Source organism: Rhinoraja longicauda, chromosome 21, assembly GCF_053455715.1.
Source record: "Rhinoraja longicauda isolate Sanriku21f chromosome 21, sRhiLon1.1, whole genome shotgun sequence".
NCBI classification, from domain to species: Eukaryota; Metazoa; Chordata; class Chondrichthyes; order Rajiformes; family Arhynchobatidae; genus Rhinoraja; species Rhinoraja longicauda.
Genome location: NC_135973.1, coordinates 5292826 through 5311864, shown reverse-complemented (window position 1 = coordinate 5311864; position 19039 = coordinate 5292826).

The following is a 19039-nucleotide window of genomic DNA, read 5'->3' as shown; positions in this document are numbered from 1 at the left end:
ATCACCAGGAGGTTTGTTCCAGTCAGTCCCAGTGGCAAGAGCTGAGATGTTGAAGTTTCCATTGATGACGACCAGCTGCATTAGCCGAGCGCTGGAGTCAGTGACGGAAAGCATTTTGCTGATTTTCCTTCTGGCACAACGAATGCAATTCATTGTGTTCTGGCACAACTTGCTAGAAAGGGGATTTTTATCTCAATTCTCAAATAATTTCTGAAAGCAGTCCAGCGACCGGCCGGCATGCATTGCAAAGAGCAACCATTGTAAATGCGAGACTAGGAGAGCTGTCAAAGTTACCAACCATTTTAACTCATTCAACATCTAGAGTCAAGAGTCCAGAGTGTTTTCAGTTTTAGTTTGTTGTCACCGAGATACAGTGAAAAGCTTTTGTTTGTGTGCTAACCAGTTTTATTGTCACGTATCGTGAAACATCATGTATTATAAATTCATAAGTGATAGGAGCAGAATTAGGCCATTCGGCCCATCAGGTCTACTCCGCCATTCAATCATGGTTGATCCGTCTCTACCTCCTAACCGGGGCGCCACGGTGGCGCAGCGGTAGAGTTGCTGCCTTACAGCGAATGCAGCGCCGGAGACTCAGGTTCGATCCTGACTACGGGCGCCGTCTGTACGGAGTTTGTACGTTCTCCCCGTGACCCGCGTGGGTTTTCTCCGAGATCTTCGGTTTCCTCCCACACTCCAAAGACGTACAGGTACGTAGGTTAATTGGCTGGGCAAATGTAAAAATTGTCCCTAGTGGGTGTAGGATAGTGTTAATGTGCGGGGATCGCTGGGCAGCGCGGACACGGTGGGCCGAAGGGCCTGTTTCTGCGCTGTATCTCTAAATATAAATCTAAAACCCCATACTCCTGCCTTCTCCCCATAACCTCCGACACCCCTATTGCCTTTCTGCAACAAAAGCTTTTCAGCGTACCACGTGACAATAAACCAAACTCAAACGGAACCATTTAATTCTTGCTTGCAGTGTTTACATTCCCAGGACAGCATTCCTCGTCCCTGTTTTGTAATTGTGTTTCTGCTAACAGGATATCTGTAGTCTTATTAATAATGAAAGATAGACACAAAATGCTGGAGTAACTCAGCGGGACAGGCAGCATTTCTGGATAGAAGGAATGGGTGACGTTTCGGGTCGAGACCCTTCTTCAGACTCTGACGTCCCGCCGAGTTACTCCAGCATTTTGTGTCCATCTTCAGTGTAAACCAGCATCTGCAATTCCTTCCTATTTATTATTGATGGATCAGTTGTGCTTAGCTTGTGTATGCATTTCTCCAGTGCAATGTCAGGCTGTGGGGACCAGGAAGATCTCAGTTAGGGTTGCCAACTGTCCTGTATTAGCCGGGACATCCCATATTTTGGGCTAAATTGGTTTGTCCCGTACGGGACCGCCCTTGTCCCGTATTAGGCCCGGGGGGGGGGGGGGGGGGGGGGAGGTGCGCTGTAGGCCCGGACGCTGTACGTCCGGATGCTGTAGGTGCGGATAGTGTAGGCCCGGACGCTGTATATCCGGATGCTGTAGGTGTGGACAGTGTAGGCCCGGACGCTGTACGTCCGGATGCTGTAGGTGCAGACAGTGTAGGCCCGGACAGTGTAGGTGCGGAGGCCCGGGCGCCGCCTAACAAAGGCTGCGTAGCAACCCGCCTCCCGGCCCGGGCGGCCGCCATTGGTGGAGCGGGAGCACGTGGCCGCTGGCTGGGTGAGGTCACGTGGGGCGTGGGGCGGTGTCCCATATTTGGGAGTGAGATAGTTGGCAACCCCTAATCTCAGTGCAGTTTGGAGTAAATGGATTCAACCAGTGTTGATAGCTACTGCACTTGATCCCAGCCATAGAAACACACTGCATGTAACAGATGTGGATGAGTGAGTGTTAGCGTGATGTCGATGGAGTTTAGCTGTTGGTGGGGGGAGAGTGGGTGGAGGCGGGATTGTGGAGAGTATGATTAAGGTGCGGTGAAATTTGTGGGGATATTAGTCATGGAGTCAAACAGGCTTGGAAACAAGCCCTTCGACCCAACTTGCCCGCATCGATCCGATCCACACTCGTCCCACCTTCCTGCGTTTGGTCCATATCCCTCCAAACCTATTCTATCCATGTAACTGTCCAAATGCTTCTTAAACACTGCGATAGTGCCTGCTTCGACGAACTCCTCCGGTGGCTCGTTCCATTCACCCACCACCCTTTATGTTAAAAAAATCACCCTTTTAAATCTTTACCCCCTCACCTTAAAATCTCTGTCCTCTAGTTCTCGATTCCCCTACTCTGGGCAAGATACTGTGCGTTTCCCCAGACTACTGCAAGTTACGTTTTAAAAAATCTAAATCATTACAAGAATACAATGAGAAATGGGGCGGCCAAGTGGTAGAGTTGCTGCCTTGCAGCGCCAGACACCCGGGTTCCAACCTGACCGTGGGTGCTGTCTGTGTGGAGTTTGTACTTTCTCCCTGTGACCGCGTGGGTTTTCTCCAGGTGCTCCGGTTTCCTCCCACATTCCAAAGACGTACAGGTTTGTAGGTTAATTGGCCTCTGTATATTGTCCCAAGTGCAAAAACTGGGATAACATGGAACTATTGTGAACGGGGGTCGTTGGTCGGCGTGGACTTGGTGGGCTGAAGGGCCTGTTTCCACGCTGTAGCTCTAAAACTAAAACTAAAATGAAATTAATCCTGGAAGATTTCACTGTGCCTAATTTTTCAAGTGGAGGCACCTTCCACACAGTATTTTGCCTTTATCTTTATGTTATGAAGGCACCATAATCAGATATCCACCATTGACAAACCAGCAAATTGGATCATTACATTTATGATGTGCAGGCAAGGAAGGGTTGGTCTTCTTGGAATCATGTTCGGCACAGGAAATGTGGGCCGAACGGCCTGTTCCTGTCCTGTCCTGTACTGCTCTATGCTCTACTTTTGATGAGGTAATTCAGTGTATTGATGTGATCTTGACAACAAGATTCATAGTAACCTTCATGTGGGACTTGGCAGGGAAATATTCGCTGTTATGGGATTTAATCTGGCTCTTGCAGCACAGTTGGATGCATGTAGTCTTATTATTAACGGGTCGATTTTGCTCAGTCTGAGAATGCATCTGTGCAGTGCACTAGGTGGCTAGGAGGTTCTCAGCGTAGATTGGGGCAAATAGATTCAGTTATGAATGCAGCTAATGCACTTATGCGCTTGATGCTAACAAGCTGAGGGAACTGGTGATACAAGCAACTGCAGATACAGGTTTACAAAAGTGCTGGAGTAACCCTTCCAGGTCAGGGAGCATCTTCCAAGGTGGAGTAAGGGTTGCTGTTCCATCTGCTCATCACTGAGGCAAGTTAATAATCTTAGGGCCCAGTAATAGTTGGCATCAAACGCAAAGTTGGAGAGCTCACAACTAGCGGTGCCAACCGAACCTCCTCATAAGATCCCAGACTTCTTCACATTTAATTTACTCCACATGGTATCAAAAATGCCCCAGATCCCTAGAGATGCCAAGGCTGTGAAAGAAGAAATCATCGTGACTGCAGTAGTGAACACCAGCTTCCAGAACTAGCTACACCTCCATCCCACTGTACAGTTACCACACAGGCATCTATCTGGCTCCATCTATGGCTGACAATAGACAATAGACAATAGGTGCAGGAGGAGGCCATTCGGCCCTTCGAGCCAGCACCACCATTCAATGTGATCATGGCTGATCATTCTCAATCAGTACCCCGTTCCTGCCTCCTCCCCATACCCCCTGACTCTGCTATCCTTAAGAGCTCTATCTAGCTCTCTCTCTTGAATGCATTCAGAGAATTGGCCTCCACTGCCTTCTGGGGCAGAGAATTCCACTCTGAGGCATCAACAAATTAACAAAATAATGCAACAGCACCTTACTAACCCCCCAGTAACATCATCAGAGCTCAATTCTCTGGTTTTATTTCATATTTTCAGCATCTGCAGAAATTTGATTTTTTTAATTGTTTTACTTTTTAAAACTAAAATATCACTGAATTCTTGCACTTTAATATTTTCTTCCTACTTTGTCTTCTAGTTACTCGTTGCTGCTTCACATGTTCACTCCAATCCTCTGACTTGCCACTGTGGCTGCGTAAACCTCAATGAAGAATGGTGGGAAAGGAAGCCATCTCCATGGCGACTGGTCTTCAGAGAGCAGGAAGGTGGATACTGGATACTGGCGAGGGGAAGCATTGATAGGAAGATGGTCAGGCAAAGGCCAGATATGGAGTGACTACATTTGTGAGAAAAGGATTGAAGAGGTGCAAATTGTGAAGGCAGAGGAAGGAACATATGTGAAAGGGCTCTTAAGGATAGCGGAGTCAGGGGGTATGGGGAGAAGGCAGGAACGGGGTACTGATTGAGAATGATCAGCCATGATCACATTGAATGGCGGTGCTGGCTCGAAGGGCCGAATGGCCTCCTCCTGCACCTATTGTCTATTGTCTAAAGGGGAGGAATCAGTGCCAGTCCAGGCACGGCACAAAGAGGGGGGGGAGGAGATGAAAAAAGGGTTGTTTCGTTTAATTTAGATTTGAGATACAGCGTGGAAACAGGCCCTTCGGCCCACCGAGTCCGTTCCGACCAGCGATCCCTGTACACTAGCACTATCCTACATACACTACGGACAATTTACAATCCTTACCAAAGCCAATTAACCCGCAAACCTGTACATCTTTGGAATGTGGGAAGAAACCAGAGCACCCTGGAAAAATCCATGTGGTCACGGAGAGATCGTATAAGCCCTGTACAGACAGCACCCGAGGTCAGGATTGAACCCGACCAGGATCGCTGGTCGGCGCGGACTCGGTGGGCCGAAGGGCCTGTTTCTGTGCTATATCTCTAAACTAAACTAAACTAAACAAAAAAGCTAGTTAATGATTTGAACCAAATTGGATCTGAAAGATGAACTGTACTCCTAGGTCCCTCTACATTACTCATATGATGCAAAACCAGGATGCTTATGCAGGCTTCGCCAAGAGATTTATACACACGACTATGGTTTCACATCAGTGATTTTAAGTCTCTGGTTCGTGCTGTTTTAAAGTAACCAAATGCAAATGGAAGAATACTGACTCACAAATGAATTAAAACCAATTGCAGTTGCATGCAATAATAAAATATGCTAATACATTCCAAACATCCCTCCTATTAATCCTACAATAATATTTCATATTCTTTTCAAAATGCTGCATCAGGGTAATAAATGCCAGGCGCGTCCTATGAATATTTCAGTATTCACAAGAAACAGCTGGTGACAGAAAGATGAAGTGACCTTCCAGCTACCTCAATATGAAAGGATTCGAACCGAATCTAAGAATATTTTAAACAGACCAAAGGCTGGAGAAGGTGAGCGGGTCAGGCAGCATCCAGGATGGGAGTGGACAGGCCACGTTTCAGATCGGGACTCTACTTCAGTCATTTTGTCTCCTTTTCACCTCTGGGCAATGTCACTACCTCCACCCATCTGCCAATCACCTCTCCCCTCACCTGTATCCACCTATCACTCTACCTCCCCATATGTCCAATACCCCTCGTTTCTCATTTTCAGTCTGAAGAAGGGTCTCGGCCTGAAACGTCACCTATTCCTTTTCTCCATGGGTGCTGCCTGACCCGCTGAGTTACTCCAGCATTTTGTGTCTGTCCACCTATCACTTGCCCGTCATTGCTTCAACGCCACCTCTCTTTTTTCTGCTTGTCTCCCTCTACTCCCATCAGTTTGAAGAAGGGGGGGTGATTGCGTGTACTAAGTGACAACTTGAATTATTAAGAAATAAGAGGTTTCTTAAGGACCTCGTCAACTCCTTTATCGATCTTTCATAATGTAATACTCGTTTAGGAAACTGATTACTGATATTATTTGTGAACATCATCATAGGAGGGACATGCAAAAATGTAGCTACATGTACAGTTCACACTCTGAAACTCCAAAGACGTACAGGTTTGTAGGTTAATTGGCTTGGTATTAATGTAAGTTGTCCCGAGTGTTTGTAGGATAGTGTTAATGTGCAGGGATCGCTGGTCGGCACAGACTCGGTGGGCCGAAGGGCCTGTTTCCCCGCTGCATCTCTGAACTAAACTAAACTAAAAGTTCTTTATGATATCATTCATCTCATTGCAGAAGTTCTGAGTGATTCATGTAATATTTCAACATGGTTTGTGGTTGCTGTTTGTGGTCTCACTTTCTTCATACTTTACATTCTTTGGTCATTGTGATAGAACATAATCATCTTCTTATTGGACTTTGAGGTATTTGGATGCAAGGCCTTCATATTTACATTCAATCTACTGCTAATGAGAGAGAAAAAGGGTTGCCAACATCATTCCCAGCCTCTCACGGCCCTGTCTGATCAGCCTTATGTCTAATATACAGAAGTACCGAAGGAAAAGTGAAACAAAATGAGTTTTTGAAATACCCTAATGATTTTTCTCCTTATAGCAATATCTAAAAGACTCATCTTTTAGAAACATAGAAAATAGGTGCAGGAGTAGGCCATTCGGCCCTTTGAGCCAGCACCGCCATTCAATATGATCATGGCTGATCATCCAAAATCTTTTCACTGTACCTCGGTACACGTGACAATAAACAAAACTGAAACATCTTAAATGTCCAGAGACTTGGTTACAACCCTGGAGAGCTGGCTATCTTAGCTGCACAATATATCTTCCTTGTGTCATGTATAAGCAATGCTTTGAGGCAAGTGATTCTTTGCTAAAAACTGCATTTTGTTAATTTTCTCAACTTTAAATGTTTTGCTTCTTCACTGAATTAGGCATTGATGGGGTAGCTTTTTAAAAATAAATGTTACCGATTTACCAAAGAGTTTCTGACTCCAGTGCAACATGTTTACTGGACATTACGTCATAAAACATCTTGAGAAGGCACTTTTGATTGATTGAGAATGGAAACAAGCCTTTCAGCCCACCGAGTCCACACCGACCATCGATCACCCCGTTCACACTCGGTCTATGTTATCCCATTTTCTCATCCACTCCCTGCACACTAGGGGCAATTTACAGTGGCCAATTGACCTACAATGTGTGGAATTCTCTGCCTCAGAAGGCAGTGGAGGCCAATTCTCTGAATGCATTCAAGAGAGAGCTAGATGGAGCTCTTAAGGATAGCGGAGTCAGGGGGCATGGGGAGAAGGCAGGAACGGGGTACTGATTGAGAATGATCAGCCATGATCACATTGAATGGTGGTGCTGGCTCGAAGGGCCGAATGGCCTACTCCTGCACCTATTGTCTACAAACCCGCACGTATTTGGGATGTGGGAGGAAACCGCAGCATCCGGAAGAAACCCAGGCAGTCATAGAGAGAACGTGCAAACTCCACACTGACAGCACCTGACGTCAGGATTGAACCTGGGTTTCTGGCGCTGCGAGGCCGCAACTCTACCAGCTGCGCTACCGTGCCGTCCTGAGAGATGGCCTGGATAGAGAGGATCAGCAAGCCATTCCTACCATCACGGGTGACGGTTCCAATTAGTGTCTGCATTGATCACACGGAATGGTTGCAGGTCCTGATCTCAACTAAGGCTGCCCATGTGTTCCACAAATGGCCTGAGGGCTTAGTTTAATTTAGTTTAGAGATACAGCGCGGAAACAGGCCCTTCGGCCCACCGAGTCTGCACCGACCAGCGATCCCCGCACATTGACACTACCCGACTCACACTAGGGACAATGTTACATTTACACCAAGCCAATGAACCTACAAAACCTATGCGTCTTGGAGTGTGGGAGGAAACCGAAGATCTTGGTGGAAACCCACGCAGATCACGGGGAGAATGAACAAACTCCGTACAGACAGTCACCCGTGGTCAGGATGGAACCCGGGTCTCTGGTGCTGTAAGGCAGCAACTCTACCGCTGCGCCACCGTGCCGCCCTTTCATCTTAATTCTCCAAGTGAGGTTGGAAATGCCGTTCCCTGTCCACAATAATGCAAATTGAAGTAAATCATTCCAGAAATAATAACATCTCATCTTCCTACATCGGAGCTGCTAACTGTGATTTCATTAAATGATCTCCCATCTCCACCTACCCTGATGCTGTTAGTCCGACCTCCTCCCCCCTTTCCACTCAAACTGGAGCAGCTACATGAGGAACTCAAGGAGCACTGGATGTGGAATATCCACGACAAAGGGCCCATTCTAACTTTGATAGTCACACAATAAATCACAACATTAACAAATATTCCAATAGATCAAAGGTGTTTATTCGCAAAATGCTGGAGTAACTCAGCAGGTCAGGCAGCATCTCAGGAGAGAAGGAATGGGTGACGTTTCAGGTCAAGACCCTTCTTCAGTCTGAAGAAGGGTCTCGACCCAAAACGTCGCCCATTCCTTCTCTCCTGAGATGCTGCCTGACCTGCTGAGTTACTCCAGCATTTTGTGAATAAACACCATCGATTTGTACCAGCATCTGCAGTTATTTTCTTATACATCCAATAGATCAAAATCATTGTACAATACCTCTGTTTACTAAGCAGGACAGGCAGCATTTCTGGAGAGAATGAACGGGTGATGTTTCAGATCGAGACCCTTCTCCAGCCGTCTTGACCCAAAACGTCACCCATTCATTCTCTCCAGAGATGCTGCCTGTCCCGCTGAGTCACGGCAGCATTTTGTGTCTATCTTCGGTGTAAACCAGCATCTGCAGTTCCTTCCTGCACACCTCTGCTTACTGGTGGGTTTTCTGAGAGCGCTCCGGTTTCTTCCCACATCTCGAAGACGTGCGGGTTTGTTGGTGAATGGGCCTCTGTAAACTGCCCTTAGTGTGTGGAGAGTGGACGAGAAAGTGGGTTAACGTAGAACTGGTGTGAACGGAGGATCGATGGTCGGCATGGACTTGGTAGGCTGAAGGGCCTGTTTCCACGCTGTATTATTCAATCAATCAATCGATCAATCACAATCACACCAATGAAGAAGATAGCCCAGTTCTAAAAAACTTGTACGAATGGATGTCGCAACATAAAGTTGGGCGTGGGGCTTCTTGTGAATAATATTTGGTATCCAAAAGTGAAAACATCGAGGAAATATGCTGATGAAGCCCAATTTGTGGCACGCATGGGATATTCAATTCCAAATTGCCTTTTTATTTGCTAAACAGCTCCGTGCCAATTGCTAATATTCTTCTTAATATAACTGCCAACTTTCAAGCCGATTGCAATTTTCCATTCTTTAGGCAGTTTGTTCCCCCCCCCCCCCCCCCCCCCCCAACAAGCTGTGCGTTTAGTTTCCTCCTTAAAACAATGAGCTTTTGATTCGGCGGCTATTTTCCACGCACCTAACTCGGAGGTTCTTGGTTCCCTTTGATCATTCCTTGCTAATGAGGCGATTTATGTAGTAGATAACTCAAGAAGGAAAATTCTTAAGAACTTCCTTATGAGTTTGGAGTGCGGGGCCATAGCGATGAACAAGGATCACAATTGCCTTTAATTACATGGGTGATGCATTACATATCAACAACATCAGAAAATGCTCTGAATGGACTATTTGTGCTTGAGGCCTCCAGACCAAGCCATGAAATCTGATGTCTGAAGTCTCTTGGCTTCTCACGTTGGCACTTCCTTTATTTAACCACACATTCTTCGTGTAGGAATTTGGGCACCGAGAACTGGATTTAAGCAACCAATCCAAGTTTGACTCCCCTTCCCATTCCCGTACTGACCTTTTTCAGAAGGGTTGCAACACGAAACATCAGCTATTTCTTTTCTCCAGAGATGCTGTCTGACCCGTTGAGTTACTCCAGCATTTTGTGTCCATTTTCTGTCCTGGGCCTCCTCCACTGTCAGAGTGAGTCCAAGCGTAAATTGGAGGAATAGTGCCTCGTATTTCACTTGGGCAGCTTACACCCCATAGAAACATAGAAAGTAGGTGCAGGAGTAGGCCATTCGGCCCTACAAGCCTGCACCGCCATTCAATATGATCATGGCTGATCATCCAACTCAGTATCCCGTACCTGCCTTCTCTCCATACCCCCTGATCCCTTTAGCCACAAGGGCCACATCTAACTCCCTCTTAAATATAGCCAATGAACTGGCTTCAACTACCTTCTGTGGCAGAGAATTCCACAGGTTCACCACTCTGTGTGAAAAAAAACGTTCTCATCTCGGTCCTAAAAGACTTCCCCCTTATCCTTAAACTGTGACCCCTTGTTCTGGACTTCCCCAACATCGGGAACAATCTTCCTGCATCTAGCCTGTCCAACCCCTTAAGAATTTTGTAAATTTCTATAAGATCCCCCCTCAATTCATACTCAGCGGTATGAATCTTGAATTCTCGAACTTACCCTCTCTCTCCGTCCCTCCCCCACCCTAGTTGCCATTCTAGTTTTAGTGTCGTCCCGTTGTTGAGTCCCTCTGTCCTTCTAACTCATTGTCACCTATCCCACAACCAACAATGGCCAATTGTGGGCTCCATATTTCCTTGATCATCATCGCATTTTGCATATCTTCCATTAATTTCTCCTAAATACCATCTATATCTCTCGTTCCCATTTCCCCTGACTGTCTGAAGAAGGGTCTCAATCCGAAACGTCACCTTTTCCTTTTCTCCAGAGATGCTGCCTGACCCGCTGAGTTAGACAATAGACAATAGGTGCAGGAGGAGGCCATTCGGCCCTTCGAGCCAGCACCGCCATTCAATGTGATCATGGCTGATCATTCTCAATCAGTACCCCGTTCCTGCCTTCTCCCCATACCCCCTGACTCCGCTATCCTTAAGAGCTCTATCTAGCTCTCTCTTGAATGCATTCAGAGAACTGGCCTCCACTGCCTTCTGAGGCAGAGAATTCCACAGATTCACAACTCTCTGACTGAAAAGGTTTTTCCTCATCTCAGTTCTAAATGGCCTACCCCTTATTCTTAAATTGTGGCCCCTTGTTCTGGAGTTAATCCAGCTTTTTGTGTCTGTCTAAGTTTGTTTCTGTTCATCTAGAACTTCTACATACGTTTTCTAGAACAGGAGACAAAATGTGGTTGGGAGGGAGAGATTAGGCCATTTGGCCCATCATGTCTTCTCTGCCCTTCAATCATGGCTGATCTATCTTGTTCTCACGACCCTTCCTGCCTTCACCCCATAACCCCTGACACTCTTACTTCTCAAGAATCTATCAACCTCCACCATATTCTTTTATCTCAGCTATATTTCTGGATTTTATCTCCACCATAAAAATATCCTTTGACTTGGCCCCAAGCCGCCAGCTGTGGCAATGAATTCCACGGCTTCACAGATTTCCAAGAAATTCCTCCTCACCTTCTTTCTGAAGGTATGTCCTTTTATCCTGAGGCTGTGGCCTCTGGTCCTAGACTCTCTCACTAGTGGAAACGTCCTTTCCACATCCACTCTATCCAGGCCTTTATCAGTGTTCTGCAGACCCATTATCAAGTAGTTAACGGCTTGAAAAAAAAAAATAATGCCATCAATTCCAGACTAACCCCATCAATTCTCTGCAACACTGGGGACATCAATAATCCTGTTACTTCACTTGATTTTATTGTGAATTGAAACAGGGAGAGAGCTAGGGGGAATTCAATAGATCAGAGAGAGAGAAAACCAGAGTCCATATTTCAAATCGATGGCCCTTTGACCGATGATAAGTGGACTCTGTTTCTCTAACCACGGATGCTGCTGGACCAGCTGGTTATCCTCTGTACTTTCTGTTTTTGTTTTCGATTTCCAGTATTTGTTTTCTAATTTTTGCACAATTCCTTCCAATGCCCTGGTGTACAACTGAAGCACATAAGGAATAGGAGTAAAATTAGGCCATTCGGCCCATCAAGTCTACTCCGCCATTCAATCATGGCAGATCTATCTCTCCCTCCTAACCCCATTCTCCTGCCTTCTCCCCATAACCTCTGACACCTGTACTAATCAAGAATCTATCTATCTCTGTCTTAAAAATATCCACTGACTTGGCCTCCACAGCCTTCTGTGTGACAAGGAATTCCACAGATTCACCACCCTCTGACTAAAGAAATTTCTCCTCATCTCCTACCTAAAATAACATCCATTAATTCTGAGGCTGTGACCTCTAGTCCTAGACTCTCCCACTAGTGGAAACATCCTCTCCATATCCACTCTATCCAGGCCTTCTACTATTCTGTACGTTTCAATGAGGTCCCCCCTCATTCTTCTAAACTCCAGTGAGTGCAGGCCCAGTGCTGACAAACGCTCATTATATGTTAACCTACTGATTCCTGGGATCCAGTCAGCTGAAAGGCAATACAGGATTACAATCGAGTCACCCACAGTATACAGATACATGATAAAGGCAATAACGTTTAGTGCATGATAAAGCCAGTAAAGTCCAATCAAAGATAGTCCGAGGGTCTCCAATGAGGTGAGGTAGAGAGTAGTTCAGGACCACTCTCTAGTCTGTCTGTCATGGGCCTCCTCCAGTGCCATAGTGAGGCCCACCGGAAATTGGAGGAACAGCACCTCATATTTCGCCTGGGCAGCTTGCAGCCCAGTGGTATGAACATCGACTTCTCCAACTTTAGATAGTTCCTCTGTCCCTCTCTTCCCCTCCTCTTTCCCAGATGTTCCTCTATCTTCCTGTCTCCACCTATATCCTTCCTTTGTCCCGCCCCCCCTGACATCAGTCTGAAGAAGGGTCTCGACCCGAAACGTCACCCATTCCTTCTCTCCCGAGATGCTGCCTGACCTGCTGAGTTACTCCAGCGATTTGTGAATAAATACTCTCTAGTTGATTGTAGGCTGGTTCAGTTGCCTGATAACAGTGGGGAAGAAACTGTCCCTGAACCTGGAGATGTGCGTTTTCACAATATTCCTAAAGACGGGGAGCACAACAAGTTGTGGCAAAAGATATAGAAGTGTGAAAACACACAGCAGGGAGTTTGAAAAGCTGCTTTGGAAAGATACTAGACATCTCCCAGTAACCTTTGGAGCCCTTTACTGGTTAAGATGCCTCAGTGAGGCACAAGCCAAACCCAGACAAAAGAAAAACAGTGCAAAGCAAAGTGAAAAACAAGTGCTTCGTTTCAACCAAAAAGTAATCTCAGCTATATTTCTGGATTCCTTCCCTATATGAGATATAAATAACTTTTTTTAAAGTGAAAACACGAGGCTCCGTGTTATAAAAATATTGGAAGCTATGTGAAAAGTACCTTCAGAAAATATGCTGTCAAATTAATATTTTGTTTTCCACAGTCTAAACATAGCTGTGTTCTGAATCACCGTCTTCCACAGGAAGTCTTAAATCTTTAACAATAAGTGAAACCAAATGTGTAGGAAGGAACTGTAGATGCTGGTTTAAACCGAAGATAGACACAAAATGCTGGAGTAACTCATCGGGACAGGCAGCATCTCTGGCACAGAAGGGATGGGTGACGTTTCAGGTCGAGACTCTTCTTCAAACTTCTGTCCTGCTGAGTTACTCCAACATTTTGGATCTATCTTCAATGAAACCAAGTGGTTCCCTTGTGCTGAATATGTTCCTTATGGAGATTTCATAGAAACATAGAAAATAGGTGCAGGAGTAGGCCATTCGGCCCTTTGAGCCTGCACCGCCATACAATATGATCATGGCTGATCATCCAACTCAGTATCCCGTACCTGCCTTCTCTCCATACCCCCTGGTCCCTTTAGCCACAAGGGCCACATCTAACTCCCTCTTAAATATAGCCAATGAACTGGCCTCAACTACCTTCTGTGGCAGAGAATTCCACAGATTCACCACTCTCTGTGTGAAAAAAAACGTTCTCATCTCGGTCCTAAAAGACTTCCCCCTTATCCTTAAACTGTGACCCCTTGTTCTGGACTTCCCCAACATCGGGAACAATCTTCCTGCATCTAGCCTGTCCAACCCCTTAAGAATTTTGTACGTTTCTATAAGATCCCCCCTCAATCTTCTAAATTCCAGCGAGTACAAGCCGAGTCTATCCAGTCTTTCTTCATATGAAAGTCCTGCCATCCCAGGAATCAAAACCACGTCCACGAAGGAAACTCAGTCCGGACACACTTCCTTTCTTTCTTTTGCCAATCAGTGCCAAAGATGGATGTTGTTTCATGGTAACATTCAGTGGAGATTCGGAAACTCCTGTACACGTGTACCCCGTAGAACACCTTGGAATGAACAACCTATTTAACAACAATCAAGAGTCAAGAGTGTTTTATTGTCAAACTGTATGTTCCGAAACGGAACAATGCAATTCTTACTTGCAGCAGCAAAACATATATGTCATAAGGTCACAAGGAATAGGAGCAGAATTAGGCCATTCGGCCCATCAAGTCTACTCCGCCATTCATTCATGGCTGATCTATCTCTCCCTCCTGAACCCAATTCTCCTGCCTTCTCCCCATAACCTGTAAACATAGTACTCTGTAAAACTCATAGTAAACAACAACAAAAGTATATGATAAACAATCACAAATATATATATCTTCTGTCATTCTATTCTGTTTTATATATAGACAATAGACAATATGTGCAGGAGTAGGCCATTCAGCCCTTCGAGCCAGCACCACCATTCAATGTGATCATGGCTGATCATTTTCATATATATATAAACATAGCACAAAAAGTAAGGAAATTTGTGTTTGGTAGATTATTTCTTTGTTGTAACAATGCTTCTTGGCAATAAATCTTATACCGTTGGAAAGCCTGTTTATTTCCCTTTTAAATGGTGCCACATTTGTAAGGAACATGCATTTGTGGGATGAGCAGCAGAGCTGAGTATATGGGTTGCGCCCATGAAAAATTTGCCAAATCTTCTCTGCCAATGCCAAACAGCTTATTCTGCTGTTGCTATTGACTCTTGTTTTGAGCTTCTGGTACCCCCAGGTGCTGACAAGAATGGGATGCCATCCCACAACAGTGTGTGACCAGGCTGGTGACCAGCATGAGGAGGAGGTGCCAGGCTGTTATGGCTGTGTATGGTTCTTCCACACGCTACTGTGGCTCCTGTTTATTAAATGAATAAATTGTTAAATTGCCAATATGTCTTGTTTCTTCAGACTTCAATCATCCAATCCACCAAACAACACCGAACAAGAGTCAATGGCAGAATAAGCTGTTTGGCATTGGCAGAGAAGATTTGGCAAATTTTTCATGGACGCAACCCATATACTCAGCTCTGCTGCTCATCCCACAAATGCATGTTCCTTACAAATGTGGCACCATTTAAAAGGGAAATAAACAGGCTTTCCAACGGTATAAGATTTATTGCCAAGAAGCATTGTTACAACAAAGAAATAATCTACCAAACACAAATTTCCTTACTTTTTGTGCTATGTTTATATATATATGATTAATGATTGAATGGCGTAGGAGTCTTGATGGGCCGATTAGCCTAATTCTGCACCTATCATTTATGAATTTAAGCTCTTCTGAAGAGCAATCAGCAATGGACTATTACCACCAGTACTGATAATGATATCCAATTCCCTGAAATGAATATTTTAAAAAATAATGAGATGTCAAGTTGAAGTTCTGAGAACAGACAAAGCTCTGAATGGCTAACGCTGGCCTTTAAATTTATTTGTTTCTGCTCTTAAAACGATTAGCCCATGCCAGGAAAGCTGCTATTTTGGAGGAACAAAATGCTGGTTTATTTCAGAAGACACAGGTTGCTGTGGTAACTCAACGGTTCAGGCAGCATCTCTGGAGAATGTGTAGGAAAGAACTGCAGATGCTGGTTTAAATTGAAGGTAGACACAAAATGCTGGAGGAACTCAGCGGGTCAGGCAGCATCTCGGGAGGGAAGGAATGGGTGACGTTTCGGTCGAGACCTGAAATGTCACCCATTCCTTCTCTCCCGAGATGCTGCCTGACCCGCTGAGTTACTCCAGCATTTTGTGTCTAGCATCTCTGGAGAACATGGATAGGTGACATTTCGGGTCCGGGCCCTTCTTCGGACTGATTGTGGCGGTAGAAGGGGGAGAAAGCTGGACAAGAAAGAGAAAGAGAGGAGGGGCAGGACAAAGGCCTGTGTGTGATAACCTCTGCCAGCCTTCTTCAACCACTGCAGACTGTGAGGAAAGGTTGCTCTCCCTTGCTGAAACATGTCTCAGCAAACTGAAGCCATAAAACATCTCGGCCTAAGTCAGGATGGGATGCGAGCAAGAAGCCATCACTGCACAGTCAGAGATGGACATCAATTGCTACTTTAGGCATTGGACGAACAGCGTGGACACAGGCCCTTCGGCCCACCGAGTCTGTGCCCACCAGCTATCACCCTGCACACTAACACTATCTTACACACTCGGGACAATTTACAATTTAACCAAAGCTAATTAACTTACAAACCTGCTCGTCTTTGGAATGTGGGAGAAAACCGGAGCACCCGGAGAAAGCCCAGGAGGTCATGAGGAGAACGTGCAAACTCCGCACAGACAGCACCCGTGGTCAGGATCAAACTCGGGTCTCTGGCGCTGTGAGGCAGCAACTCTACCACGGCGCCACCGTGCCGCTGACTCAAGCCTCTCCAGTCTGAAGAAGGGTCTCGACCCAAAACGTCAGCCATTCCTTCTCTCCAGAGATGCTGCCTGTCCCGCTGAGTTACTCCAACTTTTTGTGTCTGTCTTCGGTTTAAACCAGCACCTGCAGTTCCTTCCTACACAGCTGTTCCTTACGTCCAGTTAATCTGGGTTGACTATCTGACCAAGAAAGGATCCTGGTTGGACCCAGTCTTATTCTCAATGTTTGGTCCGTGCATTGCCACAAGCAGCGTCGTGGCAGCAGGGGTTTTGTTGATGTGTCGCCCCAGCCCCAGCCCCAGCCCCAGCCCCCTACCCTTCCCACTGCAGCCCCAGCCCCCTACCCTTCCCACTGCAGCCCCAGCCCCCTACCCTTCCCACTGCAGCCCCAGCCCCAGCCCCAGCCCCCTACCCTTCCCACTGCAGCCCCAGCCCCCTACCCTTCCTACTGCAGCCCCAGCCCCCTACCCTTCCCACTGCAGCCCCAGCCCCCTACCCTTCCCACTGCAGCCCCAGCCCCAGCCCTAGCCCTTCCCACTGAACGGCCTTTGTCTCAGGTGCCTCAGCAAAACCACTGCATCTCGTTAGGCAGCTGAGGCACAATTAGTCCAATTAGTGCAACCCAGGAATAGGAATAGTGACCTTTGGCCTGTATGGATTAGCTCCACTCTCTGGAGTGCTTTCCCCAATCTGTGGAAAGCTATTGATCAGTTATTGATCAGCTATTATTTTAGTGCAGATCAAGAGTCAAGAGAGTTTTATTGTCATGTGTCCCAAAAAGAACAATTAAATTCTTATTTGCAGCAGCACAACAGAATATGTAAACATAGTGCCCTGTAAACAATATAATAAACTAAAAAAGTTATATATATATATTATATATATGTGTGTGCGTGTATGTATATATAAAACTTTTGATACATAACTTTATATATGTGTGTGTATGTGCGTGTATATGTGTACGTATGTATGTATTTATGTATGTATGTATGTGTGCATGTACATATATATGTGTATGTAGACATACACTGATGAGCCAAAACATTATGACCACGTGCCTGATATGCTGTTGGTCCTCCGTTTGCCGCCAAAACAGCGCTGACCCATTGAGGCATAGACTATACAAGACCCCTGAAGATGTCCTGTGATACCTGGCACCAAAACATTAGCAGCAGATCCTTTAGCATCACCCCACAAGCCTTGCCGCTTCAGAGAAGCTCTGACCCAGTCGTCTGGCCATAACAATTCGGACCTTGTCAAAGTCGCTCAGGTCTTTACTCCTGCCCATTTCTCCTGCATCCAACACATCAACTTCAAGAACTGACTGTTCACTTGCTGCCTAATATATCCCACCCCTTGACAGGTGCCATTGTAACAAGATAATCAATGTTATTCACTTCACCAGTCAGTGGTCATAATGCTTTGGCTCATCGGTGTATATACAAACAAATGTTTGTGTATATACGTACATACATCAGGCACATACGTACTGAAGAAGGGTCTCGACCTGAAACGTCACCCATTCCTTCTCTCCAAAGATGCTGCCTGTCCTGCTGAGTTACTCCAGCATTTTGTGTCTAACTTACATACATCCAAAAATGAATTTCACTGTACCTCAGCACGTGACAAATACAGTAGCATAACTAACTAACTGACTGACTGACTAACTACCTTAACTTTTCCCTCCCAATGACAGGGCAAAGTTCACCCTCAACATGTGTAGGAAGGTAGTGCAGATGCTGGTTTACATCGAAGATAGACACAAAATGCTGGAGTAACTCAGTACATACATACATACATACATACATACATACATACATACATACATACATACATACATACATACATACATACATACATACATACATACATACATACATACATACATCCATACATACATACATACATACATACATACATACATACATACATACATACATACATACATACATACATACATACATACATACATACATACATACATACATACATACATACATACATACATACATCCATTGGGAGTGTGCAATACTGTGACAGGGAGGGATCTGACCTGCTGTCATCTCCACACACACTAGACCTCTGCACAGTCCCAGTTCATTGATTGTTGCAATCCTCCAACACTATTTACTGAGCACGGAACACCGGAACGGTGCCAAGAAGGAGAGTTTTCTGAATCGAGAGAAGCTGAATTGTGTTCCTCAGCGCAGGGAGGATTAAGGGTGATTTAATAGAGGCTGTCACAACTACGAAGAGTAGATTAAGTGCATTTCCTCAGACTGGCAGCTCAGTTACAGAAGATTGCCTTTAAGGTAGTTGGCAAAAGAAACAGAGGGGAGATGCAGCCATTTTATGCAGTGATTTGTTATAATAAGGGAAGGGCTGCTTGGAAGGATGATGAGAAGCAGATTTAGCAATAACTTTCAAATGAGAATTAGGGAAATACTACGGAAGGAAAACTGGTGAGTTGTGGGAAAATGCAGTGATGAAACTAATTGGACATATCGTCAAACCTCTGACACAGACAAGAAAGGTTAAATATGCAGGAAGGAACTGCAGATGTTGGTTTACACTGAAGTTAGACACAAAAA